General features: G+C 48.9%; 1 protein-coding gene across 2 annotated transcripts in view; it reads right to left on the reverse strand.

Moving 5' to 3' along the window:
• Nucleotides 1-20330, reverse strand: part of HIVEP3 (HIVEP zinc finger 3) — a 399349-nt gene that overhangs the window by 148873 nt on the left and 230146 nt on the right. For both annotated transcript variants that reach the window (XM_024744746.1, XM_024744745.1), the window contains exon 2: nt 17155-17235. The gene's annotated coding sequence lies outside the window, so the exon portion shown is untranslated. The remainder of the gene's footprint in view (nt 1-17154; nt 17236-20330) is intronic.

A 20330-nucleotide genomic window follows, 5' to 3' on the forward strand; every position in this document is an offset into this window, starting at 1 on the left:
GTTAAATCCCTAACTGATTACCAGCTGAGAGGGCCTTGGTCCTGAGCTGTCTTCCAGGAGGCACTGCCCTCTGAAAAAGCCCTTTGCCTGAGTTGGGAGATCTAGTCAGGCCCCCTGTGTGACAGGTGTGGACACCAAGCCCAGGCAAGGGGAAGCGGGCGCCTGAGGGTCACGTGGTGAGGTGGCAGCGAGGGCGCAGGAGGACCCAGGGCTCCCCTCTCTCCACCTCAGCGCCCCGACTTCCTGGAGGTGACTCAGTGGGACGGTCGGCACGGGAAGGAAGTGGGAAAGGGAAGCCCAGCCCGCTGGATTCCAGGTCACCGCTTTGTTAGTCCAAAGCCACCAACCACCTTGGCCATGCGGCTCTGCCTGGTGCCCGTGACCTTTTAGCCCTTCCTTCCCAAGGCCACAGCTGCTGACCATTTCCTCCATAGTCAAGCTCACTTGACCTCTCCAGGGTCTCCCATGGTGCTTCCCTCCTGCTGGGTCAGGGGGTCACTTCCACAGACTTGGCAAGTGGCCGAGACTGTGTGGGTCAAAGGCTCATGAGTGAAATGAGATGAAGAGGAATTACAGCCTCATGTTTAATAACCGGGGCTCTGGAGCCAGTATTCAGGGTTCATCAGCTGCTGTCTCTGACTGCTGTGGTTAACTCAGTGCCTTTGTAAATCTGTAAAAAACTATGATCCTACCTATTTTGCCGGTTGCTGGGAGGATTAGCTGAGATAATACATGTAAAGCTTGCCACAAACTAAGCCATGCAGGGTGGCCCTTCTCATTGCTGCCTTTGCTAGGTGGATTGCCATGCATCATCTCATTTAACTCTCACGGCAAGCCTGCGAAGTATAATAGGTAAGATTGTTCTCAGTTACCTGGTGAGATGGCCAAAGCTCAGGGAGGTGAGGGCACCCAGCTCACAGCTGGTGGAGGCAGGATTTGAACCTGGTTCAATCTGATTCCAGAGCCCAAGTGTTTCCCCGCCAGTTACGGCACCTTCCCCTGCTGTTAGGTGGTCCCTTGCTGGTGCTCGCACCACTAGCTACATGCCTGTGTGGGCAGGGTTTCTCCCCCCTCCCCCAGGATTCCAGTCCTGGCTCTTGCCACTTCCTGGGAGTGAAACTTGGAATCTCTGAGCCTCTGTGGTCCCATCCACTCCCTGGAAATTGGCTCTCTCCTGGCCTTCTGCACGCAGGAACAAATGAGATGCCCTGGAGCTTTGCAAACCGTGCTGTGCTGTCTGAACGCGAGGTGTTACCCCTGCAACCTGAGCTACTATTGGAACTGTGATCAGTGCAGCCTGAAGCTGAGGGTCCGGGAGGACCAAGCCCATCGGCCACCAACAGGAAATGCCACAGCCTCTTTAGCCTGGGGGCTTTCCATACTCTGAGAACAGAGGAGGAGGGAGGCACTGTAGATACATCACAGGTCTTTGCTTCACTGGACTAGAAGTTCCCCAAGGGGCAGGACCGGCTCACAGCACATACATTGGATGGAGGGTTGTCTGCCCCATGTTCCAGCGACAAAGGCCACATGCCGGGTCACCAAGTGGACGAGCACCGCTGTCTCTGAGACCCCCTGACTCCCCAGGGAGAAGGGAGCATCCCCTCCTTTGTGAGCCCCCATCCCCACCTCAATAGCAGCATATTACTATATCATATTTCCTATTTCTACCTAGAATCCTTGTCGGAGCAAGGGGAGATTTGAATAAATAAATACACTTAATTGTTTTCCATCTGTTTCTCTAGCTGGATTGCAAGCTCCTTAAAGGCACGTTCTGTGTCATATTTGTAAACCTCAATAACCAGCACAGGGCACCTATGGGGGTTTGTGGTGTGGCTCTCCCTTCATCCATGCAGCCCGTGTCCTGTTTCACCATCTTCCCATACCCGCTACTCCCACAGGCTGGGCGTGTGTTAGAATTATGAAGAAAATGGGCACCAATGGATTCCACTACGAGCAAAAGAACCGGCTTATGTACATGGAAGTGGCCTCATGTTGCGTCTATCTTGACACATTTCTGGGCTTACTTTTGGGTTCTGGGCTCTATTTTCAAAGAGCAAAGTCCTCGTTTAAGTAATCTCTTGCAGCAAAGTGATCTGATGTTTAAGACACATTACAGGATGGCAATAAAGAGTAGGAATCCATTAAAAGCCCTAGAAAGTTGTTTTCTTTTCTCCTTTACTTTGCTACTGATAAGACTGACTGGCCACTTCCAGGACATGTCAAACACTGTCTGACCTGGATACAGCTGGATCGTGAGAGTTTGCTGTGGACTTTCAACAACTGACTGTACCATGTACAAACCCGACCTCTTGTCTGGCTCAAGGAGCCCTGGGGAAAGCAGTATCAAAGGCTTCCAGGAGTGGGGGCGGGGAACAAACAGAGAGCAGGAGCTTCTTGACCCCAGAGCCAGGAAGTGGTTCCAAGCTGCTATGAGTCTCTGGTTGTCATCTGTGAAGAGGGAGACTCAAAGCCTCCCTGCTGAGTTACTACAGGACCCTATGAGATTACAGTATGTTAAAGCAACTAGCTCAGAGCACGGTAAGCATCGATTCATTCATTCCACAAATATTAATTTAGCATCTGCCTTGGGCCAGGCGCTGTTCCAGGCACTGGGAATGATGTATAGACAATGTCATGTGAATGCTATCAAGACAAGCAAAGCAGGGAATGGGGCGGTGGCCGTAGGAGGCATGGCCATTTTAAATAGGGACCAGAGGAAGTTTCACCAAGAAGGACACATTTCAGTAAAGACCTGAAGGCAGTGAGGGAGTGAACCCTGTGCGTATTTTTCCCAGCAGAGGAAACAGCAAGTGCAAAAGCCCTGAGGCCAGAGTTTGAGGAACAGTATAGAGGCCAGAGGATATGGGGTACGAGAAGTTATTATTGGTGGCCACGTCACCGGAGCCTGTGAAGGCATTTATGCGACCTCTGGCTTTTACTCAGAGACAGGAAATCACTGGAAGCTTGCCAGGTTGACACAACCTGACTTTTATAACTGATCAATACCCTTCAGCTGCCCCTTCCCTTCAAAGCCTTATTCAATACCTCAGACCTCTGCAACTCCAGCTCATATGCCTTCTCCTTTCTCAGATTTCTTCCAGCTTTCTAAATCTACCCAAACCAGGAGGACCTCTGCACGTTCTACCAAGCACAGGCCGGAAAGGGGCCTTACAGAGAGACTGTGGTTGGGTAGAGAGAGAAACAGAGAGAAGTCTTCGGTTGGGGATCTTGCCCTCCCTTGGTGCTTGGAAGGCCTCTGGGACTGGATCAGCTGCAGCAAGCACACGCACTGGGTGCACAGCGATGCCGGGGACACTGGCAGAGTCCCCAGTGTCACTTCATCATCTGAGACAGCTCGCCACAGAACTAGGAATTTCGTTTGGCACCTCCTTGCCCTGCCCGTCTACCAAAAGGTGAAATCATTCGTTTTAAAATGAAACAATACCCATCTCTATCAGTGGTTCTTAACCTTTTTTGGGGTCACCTGCCCCTTTGAGAATCTGCTGAGAGCTACGCGCTATCTCCTCAGAAAATGAACACAGAATATGCACTCATTCTCTTATAACTTCAGGGCTTTCACAGTTCCCTGAAAATTCAGTGAGACAACCATCATCTATGCCCGCAGTTTCCCAGTCTGTAGCTCCAAGGGAATGAAGGAATGAATCAATGAACAAACAAGGGAAGAATAAAGAAGCTGCATGCACGTGGAGGAACTCAAGGCAGGAAGAGGACAGACATGCAGCACCTCTGGGCACCGGGATTCTTGCTGATGGTTCCTGAAGCCTCCAAAGAAGCCAACTGAGATGTAACGTGTGGTCGGGCCTTGTTGGACAGGTGTCCTCCAGAGAGGATGCCTTCCCTCCTTAAGCATCTATCGCTCTTTTCCAGCCCCTCTGAGTGACCATCTTTCTGAACGGTATCACACACTTTCCCACCATTCCCAGGCTGCCCTAAACAAAGCAGAGTCTTTTCTGGGTAACTATGGGGCAACATAAACCTAAATTCAGACATATAAAGGTAAGCCATCTCTTCTTCTTGACATGCAGCTGAGCTGGCTGAGGGCCAGGGCCCCGAGTCAGCTGTTCCTCATTACTACCCTCCTGCTGGGGCCCAGGCTTCCAGCCTCCCTGTTCATTTTATTTTTCTGATGCATGTCCTGAGAAGCTGGAATGAACTTTCATCTCATTCTTAATAGTCACACCTCTCCCTGTGAAGCTTTTAACATAATCTCATTTTCTTCCAATCACCGTGCTATGTCATGACACAGGGAGACCTTCAGGTGTGACTGGAGTGGGTAGGAATCTCTGCCCAAACACACAAGAGCCCCAGAGAGTTCTTCTAATAGAGCAGAGCCTCCAAGGCCCCAGAGACGTGGCTCTGAGACCTCTCCCACCTCTTCTCTCATGGTCTCCCTTTCTTCCTCCCCCCTCCCCCTTTCTCCCCCTCCCCCTTCCTCCCCCTCAGCATCACGCTCTAGACACCCTAAGCTGGAAGTCCCACCTCTGCTCCTTTGTACGTGCTGTGCCTGCCACCTTGAGCAGAGGCCATCACCTGCTTGTCCTCGAAGAGCTCTTATCCCTCTGCCCAAGCCTCACCTTCCCAACCTCCTCAGACAGATCTGTTTCCTTCCTTTGCAAATCCAGTGTCCTTACCTCAACCCTGGCACCTATGACATTGTATTTCTGAATTCAGCCCTTATAACATTGTATTTCCATCTTCTTTTTTGAATCTTTTTCGGGGGAAACAAAGTTAGAGTTTAGATAAATACACTTACGATTGTTTATTTACCTGTTCATCCCATGGCCTGTGCCTTATTTATCTTTATTTCCCCAGCAAACAGGGTACACATTGATGCCTCAGTACATACTTGTTAATAAATGTGTCCTTTATAGAGTTGCTCTCTCTTTACTCTAACAGCTGGGTTGTCTGTTGTAACCTCAACCTCCTGCTGTTAGGGTCTCTCTACCCTCCCACTGCCTCTACTTCTAATCTGCTGGGAACTTGTTAGACTGTGTACAAAGCATGAGGAAATGGGTACTAAGGGACTCTCTCAGGAGTAAACTAACCAACTTCTGTCATGGACTTAACGTCATTGTGCTTTAAGTGATGGCTGTCCTGGTGTAGTTGTGCCTTCTGAGATCCGGGTGGGTGAGGTCACTGGATGGGAAAACTCCTCCAGTGAGTTGTCATAGTAACCATGACTTTCAATTTCATGCAAGAGAGTCCCCAAGAGGAAAACACACCAAGGGGTGGGGGAGGAGTGGTAGGAATCCATCAAAAGCCTCCTAACACTGTCCTCTCATACCCTTTTCTTTTCTTCTTGCTGGTTTACACGCTCAAGGTAGATGCCATTATGTGTGGGCATCTGAGTAGAAGCCGCTTAAAATAGCCACCCGACTATTTCAGGGAGCAGCTGAATATGCATGAGGCTATTTTAGAAAAGATGTCCCTAGCCCAGCCAATCCAAACCCCATCCTTTCCCTTGGAAATGCCAAGAGAAGCTGAATGGGACCTTTCTTAGTCTCTCCCACTGGGGTGGGGGGTTTTTCAGAAGCCACAGAAACAACACCCTGCGTAACGTTGGTCTCACAGCCCTGTCAGCTCCACCACCCGATCCTGTGGTCGCAGAGGCTCCAGGGCAGACAGAGCAGCCCTCCAGAGTCCTCCAGAGCCTCGGCAGCCTTCAACAGCAACTGTGCTTCAGATAGATGAAATGAGACAAGTTCATTCCAGGGGGTAGATAGACAGATGAGTAGAGACAATGGCTCCAAAATAGAGCGGTGATCAGGGGAAGGAGCCCTCGCTTCTTCCTGATGTTGAGAAAGAAGATGACTTTTAAATTTATTTATTTATTTATTTATGTTTCCTGTGTTGGGTCTCCGTTTCGGTGCGAGGGCTTTCTCCAGTTGCAGCGAGCGGGGGCCACTCTTCGTTGCGGTGCGTGGGCCTCTCACTGTCGCGGCCTCTCTTGGTACGGAGCACAGGCTCCAGACGCGCAGGCTCAGTAGTTGTGGCTCACGGGCCTAGCTGCTCCGCGGCACGTGGGATCTTCCCAGACCAGGGCTCGAACCCATGTCCCCTGCATTGGCAGGCAGACTCTCAACCACTGTGCCACCAGGGAAGCCCCAAGAAGATGACTTTTGAGCTCCTTCAGAGAGGGGGATGGTTGCATGTGGCTGTGAGTGGGATGCCCTGGTGGGAGAGAGGGTGTGCCTGTAAGAAGGTGAGAAAGGAAGGGGAGCCAGACTCGAGGGGCCTGGAGTACTGAGCTAAAGCATGCCACCTTCTCTGAGCCCTCAGGCTGGGCCGGGAAGCACCCCACCGCCCGGCCACGAGCCGACAGTGCTGGTGCATCCTTGTTGCTGCCCTCATTCCAGACTGCAAGTCTCTTGGTCAGATTCTCCTGGGCATCTCTGCGACCCAGAGCCAGGCTAGGCACTGAGCATGCACTCACAGAATTTTGGTTGAAAGCATGGATTCTGGAGCCAGACTGCCTGGGTTCTGATCTGAACTCTGCTTCTCACTAGCTCTGACCTTGGGCAAGTTATCTGACCTCTCTTTGCCTTAGTTTTCTCACCTTAAAATGAGGGTGATATAATAATAGTACCTATCTCTTTTGGTGAGGGGTACATGAATTAATATACATAAAGGGCTTAGAAATCTGTGGGGTGCATAGTAAGCATTATCTAAAATTATTAGCTGTTTTTATTATTCTACTGAGTTTGGCTTTTATCTTGACAATGGAAAGCCATCAGTGACAAGTTTTTCTTCCCAAAATGAAAAGAACTTTACTGCTTTGCCTGATTTTACTTACACATGCCCACCATAAAAAAGTTAAAGCATTTTAAGTTCAAGGAAGCAAGAGGGGAAAATTACCTTTCACGCTGACAGTCAGGTAACTACCATTAACATGACCATCTTTTTAAAGATACAGTTGATTGTCATTATTCAAGGTTTCTGCATTTGTAAATTCACCTACTCACTAAGTTGGTTTGCAATCCTGAAATCAATGCTCATGGCGCTTTTGTGGTCATTTGCAGACACGCGCAGAGCAAAAGATTTGAGTCTCCCCACAAGTGGCTTACTATCATCAAAACAAACAACCCAATCAAAAAATGGGTGGAGACCTAAATAGACATTTCTCCAAAGAAATCATACAGACGGCCGAGAGACACATGAAAAGATGTTCAACATTGCTAATTATTAGAGAAATGCAAATCAAAACTACAATGAGATATCACCTCACACCAGTCAGAATGGCTATCGTGAAAAAATCCACGAACAACAAATGTTGGAGAGGGTGTGGAGAGAAGGGAGCCCTCCTACACTGTTGATGCGAATGTAAATTGGTGCAGCCACTATGGAGAACAGTAGGGAGGTTCCTTAAGAAACTAAAAATAGAGCTACCACAGGATCCTGCAATCCCACTCCTGGGCATATACATGGAGGAAAACATGGTCCAAAAGGATACATAAACCCCAATGTTCATTGCAGCGCTGTTTACAATAGCCAAGACGTGGAAGCCACCTAGATGTCCATCGACACTGCCTTCTTGTTTCAGCTCCTCTATGTCAACAAGTGTCCTTTTTACAGTCTATTTAGTATCATGATGTTTGCATTTTTGTGCTTTTTGTCAGTGATTTCACTATGATGTGCCTTACAGAGACAACACATGTGTTAGATACGCTTCATTCAGGCAAGACTTACAGGGCTATTGGCCATGAGTGCAACGTTAATGAATCAACAGTATATATTAAATAAGGTGTTTTGATAGAAACACACATACAACAAGGTTACGTACTGACAGGTTGACAAGAAAGTTGTGACCAGAGGCTCGCAGGCACCAATGCTGTATTTCTCCTAGGAACAACGGTTCAGTGCTCACAAAATAAATTCAGTGTTTGTGGAGCCTTATAGAACTTAACTACTGTTAATAACAAGAATGAACAGTACTTTTCTAGATACACAGATGTATACCATTTAGAACATACCTTCCACATTCTTTTGACACCTTTTAAAAAATATTCACACACTATTATGTGAAAAACACCTTTCCAGACCCATAAACACAGGTCTCTAGATGGCTGCATCTCCATGAGCATTCTTTTACTTATTAACCTACTGATGGACAATTTGGTTGTTTCCGATTATTCACTATTATAAACAACATTAAGATAAACAGCCTTATTGCTAATAATAAAATAGCCACATTTATTCAGTACTTACTATGGGCCCAGCCCTCTGCTAAGAGTTTTGTAAGTATTATCTCACTGAATTTTATTTATAAACAAGTATACAGATAAATTTACATTTATATAAATCATATTTATGAATTTTATAAGTATCATGTCACTGAATGTTATCTCACAACGAGCCTATGAAAGTGGTGTTATTATTATGGCCCCTTTACAGTTGAGGGCACTGATGCTTAGAGATGTTAAGTAACTCTTCCAGGGTCACATGGCATAAAACCAGGTCTCTCTGACCTCTGATGCCTCACTCTTAACCACTGTGCTCTGTTGCCTTCTTATACATACAATTCCAGGCACTTTTTGATTGTTTCCTTAGGATACCTATTTAGAAGTGGACTGCTGAGTTGAAGGGTATGCCCATTTGAAAATGTTGGTACATACTGTTAAACCTCCCCTCCAGAAAATGTATCAATTCACAATCCACTAACAGTGCTCCAGTGTCCCTGTGTCCCATTCCTCATTTCCCCAGGTTTTCTCATGCTTTGAAATAGGCACCCGGACTTCCCTGGTGGTGCAGTGGTTAAGAATCTACCTGTCAATAAAGGTGACACGGGTTGGAGCCCTGGTCCTGGAAGATCCCACATGCCGTGGAGCAACTAAGCCTGTGCGCCACAACTACTGAGCCTGTGCTCTAGAGCCCACGAGCTACAACTACTGAGCCTGCATGCCACAGCTACTGAAGCCGTGCACCTAGAGCCCGTACTCTGCAACAAGGGAAACCACCGCAATGAGAAGCCCGCGCACCGCAACGAAGAGTAGCCCCCGCTCACTGTAACTAGAGAAAGCCCACACGCAGCAACGAAGACCCAACGTAGCCAAAAATAAACAAATTAATTAAAAAATAAAAATAAATTAAAAAAAATTATTAAAAAAAGAAACAGGCACCCAAACATACAACTTGATTCTTTAATGTACATCCTTTGACTACTGGTGACTACCCTTCATATGCTTAATATGCCCTGCATTTTGTCTTTTGCAAATTGAAATACTTTTCTTAGCTTGTTATAATCTTTTAACCTTGATCATTGTGTTTTTTGCCCATGGGGTCTTTAATTATTTTCTTTCATGATTTCTGGATTTAGTTTTCTACTTAAGGAGGCATTCTCCATCCCAATATGACATAAATGTTCCCTCATTGTTTTTCTTCTAGTACTTTTCTGGTTTCATGCTTTTTCTTCACCTAGGAAATATTTTGATGTGAGGACTGAATTATGGATCTAGTTTCATTCTTTTTTTTCCATCTACAAATAGCTAACTGGTTGTCTTTATGGCATGTCAGGAATCATCAGCCTTTTGGTCTCTAATTCTAAACACCACGCTCACTTACACCTGCTTCTGGGTGCTCTGTTCAGGTCCACTGAGCTACACTTTACCAACACTGAATTTTTCTAGGCTATTCATCCATGTTTATTTTTCCAGATGTACTTTATAATCATTTTATTACAAAATTTTGTTGAGATTTTAATTGGGATTTCATTTAACTTATAGACTAATCCACAATGACTTCCTAAGTTTATTCTTGGAATTTTACGCTTCTATTTCTTTGGAGACTGGGGTCTTTTCCCTCTGTGCTTCCTAACTGGCTCATTTTGGTGTCACCTTCTTCATGGACCCTTTCCCAAACAACCCTTCAGGAAACGATCACTCCCTACCCCAACACTGTGCCTTTCCCATGTCATTCCTACATTTTTACCCTGAATGACAATTATTAGTGAGAAGGTGGGCTCTTGGAAGGCAGGGACCCTGCATGGCCTGTTTGTGCATCTCTTGCCACATCTGGCAGGTGGTCAAGGCCATGGAGACATTTGTAGAACGAATGAATAAATGAACGAAAAAATGAATGAAAGACATCTTCCTAGAAAGTTGAAAGTGAGGTGAAACAACCGTCATAAAAGTCTACTTTTCCACGGGCTTTCATTAGGAAACAAAATGTTTGTCTTTGGCTAAATCCCTGAGACCACGTCAGAATCAGAGAAGTGGTAGCTGCTAGATTGCTGTGCCATGTACAACCTGCCCCAGTACCTCTCCCCAGAGACCTCCATCCTCACTGAGCAGCCTTGGCACTTCTCAGGGAGGCTCTCGAGGCCTTGAGAACCCTCCAGAAGAAGGAGCACAGGCATTCACTGTGTGTCTGCTGCTCTGCTAGGCTTTTTGAAAAGCACTTTCCTGCAAGATACAAAAACCCTGGAAGGCTGGTATCACTAGTCCCATTTTGCAGATGGGGAAACTGAGGCTCAGAGAGATGGAGCCCTGAGCTAGTAACTGACAGGACTGGCAGGAGCTGAGGCTGTGGGACTCTAAAGGCCTTGCCTCCCTCACAGTAATGTCCAGAGCCCAGAGTCTGGGAGGCTGAGGGGCTACGCCCAGAGAGGAGCCCCACACGGAGTCGGAGAGAGAGGGTCCTGCCCTCACTGAGCCAAGATAGTCCCTAGAGAACTTTTCTCCCACCAGAGCAGCTGTGATGCCTATGGATTGTTCCTGAAGAGCATCGGACTTGGGTCAAAGAGCCACTGTCCGGGCTGCGGATGTATTACACAGGCTGTATTGTCACCAAGGGACTGCGGAGGGGAGGGGGTGGAGGTGGAAGGTTTGCCATGGGGTAAGGGGGTGGTCTCCAGCACACATCTGGGGACGCCCTTCCGTTTTCCTCCTCCCAGCCTGCCCAGGGCTGGTGTTTCTTGACTTGGCCCTGCAGGCCCCTCCTGGGAGTCCGGCCAAGCAGCCACTTCCTTATGGGGCTGGCAGCTGCCGGGCAGGCCTCGGCTTTCTTCTAAGCATAGATCAAAGCTCCAGTTTCTCATGAAGGACCGTCGGTTGGGGACCAATACATTTACTGGTCTTGGCTCCATGTCTGGCCGTGGGTGGGCCCCAGGGACATGGAGATGAGTAACCCCCTGGTTTCTTGCCTCATGGCTCTATTCTGCTCAGGGGCCAGATCGTAAGGAAAGTTTCCAGCCCCACCTTGGTGCCACGGTAGAGCTATCTAAGTGCTGGGGGAGCCCAGACTGGGAGAGAGTGGGGAAGGGGTTGAGTAGGTAGCAAGCTGTGAAGATTGGATGTCAAGCTAAGGCACGTGGACTTCACTCTGTGGACAAAGGGAACCATCACACATTTTGAAGTGAGAATCTCCCACGATCAGATCTGTGCTTTAGAAATAGACCAACTAGGTATATTTATTTTCAATAGTCACGTATGACTTTTAAGGTGAAAATTAAAGTATCTCCATTTTTCAAAAACAATACCAAACCTAAGGAAACACAGAGCAGATGTATATGAACCTGGTCGAACCCCTTACCTGTACGATGCCAGTGAATGGAAAGCGCCCTGGACTTGGGGTGAGAGACCCACGTTCATGTTCGAGCCCCTGCCACTGACTTGCTGGGTGACCTTGAACAAATTACTTCCCCATCTCGACTTCAGTTCCCTTGCCTGTAAAATGGGAATTCTGTCACCCAATACACAGGGCTGTCATCAGGACAAAACCAGATGTCAAAGAACATTGTACGTTTGTACAAACTTGACAAAGGTAAAGCATTAAGGTCAGGCTCTGGAAGGCTCTCTCTACACACCCAGGGACATTTCAGACACCCAGCTTCCCTGCTGCAAACTCACCACCCAGCGATTTCTTGGGAAGTCTCTCTCAGCTGTTCCAGCTCAAATTCAAGCCTGTCCTGTAAAAACACGGCCCCATCCAGAGAAGCAATCGCCCATGTGTTTGGTGGGCCACCTGCCCACCAGGTCCAGCCTGCTGGGCTGGGAACATCAACACTGGCCGCTTCCTGGTGAGAGAAGGAACAGGGAGCCGGCTTGTTCTCTGAGAGCAGAGGACTGGCCAGTGATGGGGAACATTTTAAGGTGGGACGGTTCTTCCTGCACTGCTGGCAGCTGTCTACATAAGCCGTCCATTGTGTGCAGCCCCCAAGGCCAGCGGGCCTGAGAGGCTAGGCTAAAATTAGGGTAAAATGTGCACCCGCCAGAGACACAGAACATCCGAAGGTCAGATGCCTGCAGCCGGCCGCCCAGGCAGGAGCAGGGAAGCGGGCACAGAACAGCTGTGGTAGCAGCTGCCTCTGGTTCTTCTCGGGCGTGGGGACGACAGCCCTGCCCAGAGACCTGGCTCCATAGCTCAGCTTGAGTGAAAAAATAGGATGCAGAGTACAATCCCAAATATGTTTTTGAAAAATCTGTGTATGTGCATAGGAAAAAAGGTGGGAGAGGAATTCCCTGACTATCTAAGAGGCAGTGTCAAATGTGGAATAGTGGCTGAAACTTTTTCTTTTTCTGTACTTTCCAAAATGTTCTCAGTAAATATGTATTACTTTTTCAATCAGAAGAAAACACAACAAAGATGCTGTCACTTATATGTTTATATTAAATATAATTTAATATACATTTTAAATTTATAAAAGTGATTAAATTATATATACTTATAGTCATATAGCACATATGTATGTGTAAATGTGTCTGTATATCTAGTCCACCAGGGTGGACAGCTTTGAATCCTAGAATGTCAAGCTGGAAAGAACAACATTCTCCAAGTCTTCCTTTTATGGAGGAAACTGAGGCCCCTGAAGCAAAGCAGGAAGCCGAGAAACTACGTTTCACTGAGCCTCGATCTGAATGGGAGTTTCCCCAAACCTTGTTCACTTTAATTCTGTTGTTTTTATTCCCACTTTATGGAGATGGAAACTGAGGCACAGAATCGCTTTACCCAACGGCGCCCAGCTAGGAAGCCACAGAGCTAAGTCCCAGCTCTAGTTTCCCATGCATAGCCCATAGAGCTGGAAGGAAGGGAGGAAGGATCTTTGAAAAACACCGGCTCCCTGAAGCCTCAAACATCCAGAAAGCCATCCCGTACAGGAGCACGTTTTAAACTGTCTTTCCTAAGCCCCTCCTGGGTGGTGCAGGCCTCCCCTGCCTCCCCTGCCTCTGGGAGCCTTTGAAGGAATGGGTGACAGAGAGGTGTGGGGACACAAAGGTCAAGGCATCCTCCCTTTCTCGATGTGGGACAGGTTGGGTGGGGAAGGCTTGCAGGGGAAGGCGGGCAGGTGCCAGGTCTTTGGAACAGGAAGGGTTGGCCAGGGAAGCTCCCTTTCCAACTCTGCCTTCCTTATCTGGTCCCCTCCAGCCTTCCAGTGCTCCAGACCTGGCAGAGCCTCGAAGCAACTCCATGTGCTGGTACCTGAGGCCTTTGCTTCAGCTGTAACCTCTGTCTGCAGTGCCTATCCCTGTGCCCATTTTCTGTCCCTGCTCTTTCAGGGATCAACATATCCACGCATCTGTGCATTCTAGTTAGTGAACGCATTTTTACTGAGTGCCTACTATGTGCTAGAGCAAGACAGACATGGTCCCAATCCTGTTGGTGCCTCTAGTTCTTAGAGAGTGCTTAGTGTTTAGGCTATGCCAGGTCCTTCAAGAGTGGGTTCTGAGGCCAGACTGTCCAGGTTCGGCCTGGCTAGGCCACTCCCCAGCTGTGTGTGCCTTGGACAGTTACTCAGCCTCTCTGTGCATTTTCCTCATCTGTAAAAAAGGGTGGTAACAGCACTTGCCTCATAGCATTGTTGTGTAGGTGAGACGTAAATCCGTATAAAGCTCTTAGAGCAGCGCCTGGCACATAGTAAGTGCTCAATAATCATTAGTTATGGGCTTCCCTGGTGGCGCAGTGATTGAGAGTCCGCCTGCCGATGCAGGGGACATGGGTTCGTGCCCCGGTCTAATTATAAGTATTCTTATTCTTATTAACATCTGGCTCAGATTCCCTCCTTATGACGGCCCCCCTGCTCCTGCCTTCTGACTGCCCCTCCTCTACGGCCCCTTAGCACTTTGAATGCCCTCCCCACCCCGTTAGAGCATCTGTAGATATGTGATATGGGCCTTTAAGGTCTGTCCACCTGTTTCTCTGTACTTGGGGCAGGATCCATGTTTATTCATCTCTATCCCAGGCCCCAGCACAAACACAGCAAGAACGTTTCCCTGACTAATTCTGAGTTTGTGGGTAACACATGCCTTCAACTAAAAGCAAGAAAGGCATCAGGGCTTCCCTGGTGGCGCAGTGGTTGAGAGTCCGCCTGCCGATGCAGGGGACACGGGTTCATGCCCCGGTCCGGGAAGATCCCATATGCCGCGGAGCGGCTGGGCCCGTGAGCCATGCCCGCTGAGCCTGCGCGTCCGGAGCCTGTGCTCCGCAACTGGAGAGGCCACAGCAGTGAGAGGCCCGCGTAACACAAAAAAATAAATATCCTTCAAAAAGAAAAGAAAGGCATCAGAAGCTCCTTGCTGCCTGGGCATTAGAAGTTGCACATCTGGCCATATCTCAGAGCTCACTGATGTTCCTCTTAAACTGTGAAGCCTGGCCTGGATCTGACCCTCCTGAGCTGACAAGGGGGCAGGTGCAGGCTTCCTTGGATGCTTCTCTGTGATGGGGAGCTCTGCAGAGCAGGTCATCGTAAACACTAACACAGATGCCCCACCAAGCAGGAGGTTTCCCACGGTGATGCCTGTGTACCTGCTGGCCCCTTTGCCTGGAATGCCCTCGCTGCCTTCCACGATTCTCCTGATCTGACGAATCCCTAGTGATCCTTCCATGCTCCCTCTTCCACAGCTCTGTTCCTTTCTTACAGTGTGTTGCTATTTGTTTACACATCCCTTCTGCAGAAGGGACCATCTTATTCCTGTCGGGGCCCCCAGTGTCTGCCAGTGCCTGGAACAGAGGAGGTGTCAGGAAAGTTCTGCTGAATGAACTTTTCAGAGGAAAATTAAGTCCATGGGCCTGCCTGCCTGTTAAGGCACAGGTACGAACTGTTCATGCCACCCTTGAACCAAAAAACCCACAGGCCTTTCCAGGCCACCTGCTCCATCACTGGGACGTGAGCTGGTAGAGCAGCACAGAATATAAGTTCCCCATGTGACGGGCACCGAGCTGGCCTTTCACACGAGCTCTGGCATCTGATTCTGGAACCACCCGAGGAGGTGGGTATTTAGGAGATGAAGGCCCTGAGGCACAGGCGGTTACACTGCTCCCCAGGGGAGTGACAGGACAGGGCCGGAGCCCAGCGCTCTCGGGTCCCAGAGCCTACTCTTTCTTCTGTCCCAGGAGAGACAACAGATGTGAAGGCGTTCTGAGTTCTGCCAAGAGAGGAAACTGTAAAACTACGCGACTGTGGAGTGTTACCCACCACACAGAAAACAACTCTAGCGGGGGAGCCTCCTCATTGTACAGTGGAGAGGACGGGAGAAGGCTGAGAAGGGCCTCGGTAACAACGCTGCATCCTTACATGATGCTGTCCTGGGGGAGGCGGCCCACCGTTCTTCAGGGGCGGTGGAGGAGGGGAGCTGCGTGCGGCGGGAAGAGGGGTTCTAATGGCCAGGCCAGCAGCCCTCCACTGGAGAGGCCCCCGGCACAGGACGGGGACCCCAGCGCCCCTGTGGCTGCTCTTCATCGGGAGACCTGAAGGGCCCCGGTGGGGCACAGACCTTTCAGTGAGGGGCGTCCTGCCCTGGGCCTCCCATGACCAATGTTCAGTAGGTTCCGATACAAGCCCCTCCTCTTTGCTCTCAGCCTCTCCCCGGGCCCCAGAGGCCTCTCTTGGCACCACGGAGCTGACCATCTCCTTTCCTTCCTTGATCATAAAGGGCCTACCCCGAGCTCCTTGGCCTGGCATTCAAAGGCCCACCCACTTCTCCCAGCCTCACTTCTCCTCACTCCTCCTTTGGGCCTACACCCCAGCCACTTCCCCTTTGTACGTGCTGTCTCCTCAGCCTAGAACGCCCTTCTTCCTTTTTTTTTTTTTTTTAACCTGGTGAACTTCTATTCATCCTTCAAAGCCCAGTTCAAGTGTCATCTTCAAATGGTCTTCCCTGAGCCACCCCACAACCAAACCCAGACAGAATGGACCCCTCCTGCCTTCACAGGTTTCCTGTACTGTGGCTATTTGCACATCATCTCCTCCTTTGGATGGGAAGCTTTTTCAGGGCAAGGATGTGCTTTATTCCTCTCCAGGCCTCAGTGCCCTCCTGGTCTCATCTCCTGGGCAGCTCTCCCAACCTGTCCTGAAGATCTGCCCATGAGCTTTGGCCCTGCACTCACTCCCACACGAACGAAGGCCTCACCGTTACGGTAACCTAGCCTCCCACCTTGTGTTGCCCGTCACCCAGCTTGATCTTCACACCCACAGTCTGCTGCAGGACTGCCCATGCTCTCAGCATGTGGGCAGCCTTTGCCCTTCCCATCTGGGCACCAGAGCCTACAGGGACCGTGGTGTGCTGTCCAGCCATGACAGGGCAGGTGCAGGGCTGGTGACTGTCCATGCTTGAGTTCGACTTCAAGCACAGTTTGCTGGAAGGGACACAGGTCCTGGGCTCAAATGCATACATGCACACGCACGGCACACGCAAAGCCCAGCCCAGGCTCTCCATGGAGGTCCATGGAGCAATCAAACAGGAGACGAGCCCTAGGGAAGTGGCAGACAGCTGCTGTCCCCACCATCCCTCCTCCCAGCCCATGGCCTTGGCCAGAGGCTAGAAGAGCTGGCTCTGAGTCCAGTTCACTGAATCCTATTCCCTCACTTTCACATAGGGAAACAGAAACCCAGAAAGGCAGGTTCTTGCCTGAGAGTTTCCTGAGCAGTAAAGGCTGACACGGTGTCAGAACCAGTTCCCTGGCTTCTGTCCCAGGACACGTTCCTAGCGCCATATACTGCCATTGGTAGAAATGGCAGCTGTAGGACTCTGGACATCTGGCAGCTTTGTCCTGAAGTCCTGGTAGAGTGTGAGGCTCCATTCTCCTGCCAAGACTGGAGTCAGCCCCACCTACCTCTTGGCCACAAATGTGCCCGTGGTCTTAGGGCTGTGCTGAAACTGCTCCATGCCCCGTGGTGTGAGGGAGCAATGGGGGGCTTACCTGCCAAGAGCCAGCCGCGGTCTCATGGTCGAGATATGACAGAGGTTTTTAAGAGCTCGCAGGGCTGTGTTGGAAGGAGGCCTGTGGGAAGTAGAGAATGTGAGAATATTATACCACTGCCATCTGTCAGCTTGCACTTGAGTTTGAAAAATGCATCCCCAAATAAGGAGCACAGCCTTGCTGAGAGGAGCCTCACAGCCAAGCTCCAGCCACCACCCCATCTCCAACAGGGTCATCACAGAGTCAAGATCAGACACCCCTGGAGATGCCACCGTAGCCTAACCACCCACTCACAGAGCTGGAAGTCTGGAGTCAATGGCCCCTGTTGAACCCCCTGTGTTCTATTTCTGCTCTCTGGCTGAAAACCTCTCACTTTCAAGCACTCCTTGGGGAAAACATCCCCTCACAGGCTCCCTGAGCACCATTCGTCGTAATTCACTCATTTTTTTCTTCCGTTATCCATTCATTCATGCCAGCATTCCATAGCCACTTGGGAAATCTCTTAGATGCTGGTGTTAGGTCTCATAGAGACAGCCATGGAAAGGGACAGCTCAGGTCTAGTAAGTCACTTGTAGACCCAGGACCAATGCCACAGCTCGCAATCCCCAGCCTGGTGGGTTTCCTCTCTCCTCTGAGTGACCTCTGTGCCAGACACTGGGCAAAGCACTTCACGACATGCAGTACTGCAGGACGCTTCCCACCATTTTTAGCATGAGGACCCCTTTTTGTGTGAAAATATTTCTCAAAACTCCTCCGAACTGTACACTTAGTATATTTTCATTGAAAAAAAAAAAAGAACAATACAAAAGCCACATGAACATAACGCTTTACGATTAACTTGTATTTTAATGATCACAGCACCGCTATATCTATTTAAATAACGGTTACACATACTCACTCGAGACATGTTATTTCTGTCTTCTGGGTTTAAGGCTTTGACCCCTCGGGGATCCATTCATTCAATATTTGCTCAGTAGGTATTTATGGAGCATCTCCAGGATGCCCGGCCCCATGGCCCACGGGTTAGGGACCCTGGTATGGGAAAGAGCCATGGCTCTGCCGTGAGGCACGCTTGAGCTCCAGCCCAGCGCAGGCTGGATGCGTGCCCTTGGCAGGCCACTCAGCCTGTCTCTAGCTCAGAGTCCTCACGGGTAAAATGGAGATGATGACCTTGACATTGGAAAGTCATTATGAGGATGAAATGAGATAGTAGGAAGCACCCAGGTCAGGGCCTAGCACGAAAGAAAAGCTCAACAAACGGGCACTAGAGGGTTATCGTCATCATCGCCATCCTCTTCACCACCATCACTGCCATTATCACCACGACCGTCACTACCACTCCCATCATGAACATCCCCATCGTTACCGTCAACAGACTGTCAGCATCGCCATTGTCATCACCACCATCCTCCTGCCCCCCTTCCCTTTCTGAACGCCAAGGGGCCTGTCCTTGCCCCTCTAGTAGGATACGCTGTAGTTTCCACCTTACAATAGAGTTTTTTGTATGCACATATTCTTTGTCAAATTCATGCCCAGCTCTATAAGTTCAGAGTTGTGTGAAATTGGGTAAGTTACTTAACCTGTCTAAATCGGGTTCCTCATGCAAAATGGGACAAAAGTTTTAGTAACTCATGGAGTTGTTGCAATGATTAAATGAAATAATGCATATAAAAACTCAACACACTATCTGGGATGTGGTAAATGCTGGCTGTCGTTATTATCATTTTTATTATATTATTATTACTTCTCCTCCTAGCCTCTGAGCCCCTGAGAGCAGAGACCATTCAAAATTCATCTCAGTGTCCCCACAGAGTCTAGCACAAGGCCTTTCTCCCAACAGACATTAATGAATGTTTGCCAAAGCAGTCTTGGAGCCTCACACAAAGTTAGATGCAAAATAACTCAAGGGACAGGAGCATGGGACATGGCCAAGGAGAGAGCCCTGATGAGACTCTGAAAACTTCCAACAGACCTCCCGAAGAGAGCCATTTGTTACCCAGGGAGCCAATCTGCAGGCCTGCTAGGACCATTCATTCATTCATTCATTCATCAAGCTGACCAAAATTTCACTTTGGTTCAATAACAAATCCTTGCCCAGTGCCTGTTTTTTTTTCTATTTGAAATCTTCTTTCCATCTGCCACACCAGTTGGTCTTCACAAAAATGCCTGGAGGCAGTTAGAACAGGTACTGACAATCCATTTTGCAAATAAAGAAATGGAGGCTGAGAGGTGAGGAGACTTGCCAAAGGGCACATGGCAGTCAAGGCCATGGTGGAAAATAGACCAGGGTCCCATTCATGACCTTGACTCTTTCCCACTGTCCCCATAATGTCAAGCACTTTATAAATCCAGGATGATTCATTCTCACTGCCCAGTTTGCTTCTTAGCAAACAAAACTGAATTAAGCTAGTTTGGTCCTATTTGAACATGCCTGTTGGAAAGGAAAGACTAGAAGTTCTGCGAGTCAGGGACTATGTGAGCCACAACAGTGCAGGGGCAATTAAATGTACGGATGCTGACCCCAGGCTGCCTGGGTTCAAATCCTGACTCTGATACTCATTAGCTGTGGAACACTGGGCAGATTACTTAACCTCTCTGTGCCTTGATTTCTTCATCTATAGGGAAAGGCTAATGCCAGCTATCTGTGGGATTGTGAGGATTAAATGAGTTAATCTATGTGCAGTGTCTAGAACAGTACCTGGCACATAGTAAGGGTTAGTTGTAATTATTATTACCTGTGATGCATTCCCTGCACCGTGAACAAGGCCTGGCACAGGGAAGATCCCTAAAAAACATTGATTGGATGGTTGATGAAATACTCCCTGGAAAGAGGTAATAACTGTGCCTCCAGTATGAATGAGTCAGTCAAAAGAGTAGCTGGAGTTCTGGCCTCAAAGAATCTAGGGTCCCCTCGTTCCTGGGTCAGACAAATCCAGAAGGAAGGACATTGGTCATTTCAGGACTAAAATCCCTTTCTGCTTCACCGAGAGGTTTTATGTCCAATGAAGAGCAGTAAATATGACTAATGGTTAAGAATATGGGCTCTAGAGTCAGATACTTAAATTCAAGGCCATATACTGTCACTCTGTTACTACTAGTTGTGTACTTACCTCCCCATACCTGCCTCAGTTTCCTTATCTGTAAAATGGGGATACTCACACCTTCCTTGAAGGGAA

Source organism: Neophocaena asiaeorientalis, unplaced genomic scaffold (genome assembly GCF_003031525.2).
Source record: "Neophocaena asiaeorientalis asiaeorientalis breed wild unplaced genomic scaffold, Neophocaena_asiaeorientalis_V1.1 scaffold478, whole genome shotgun sequence".
NCBI classification, from domain to species: Eukaryota; Metazoa; Chordata; class Mammalia; order Artiodactyla; family Phocoenidae; genus Neophocaena; species Neophocaena asiaeorientalis.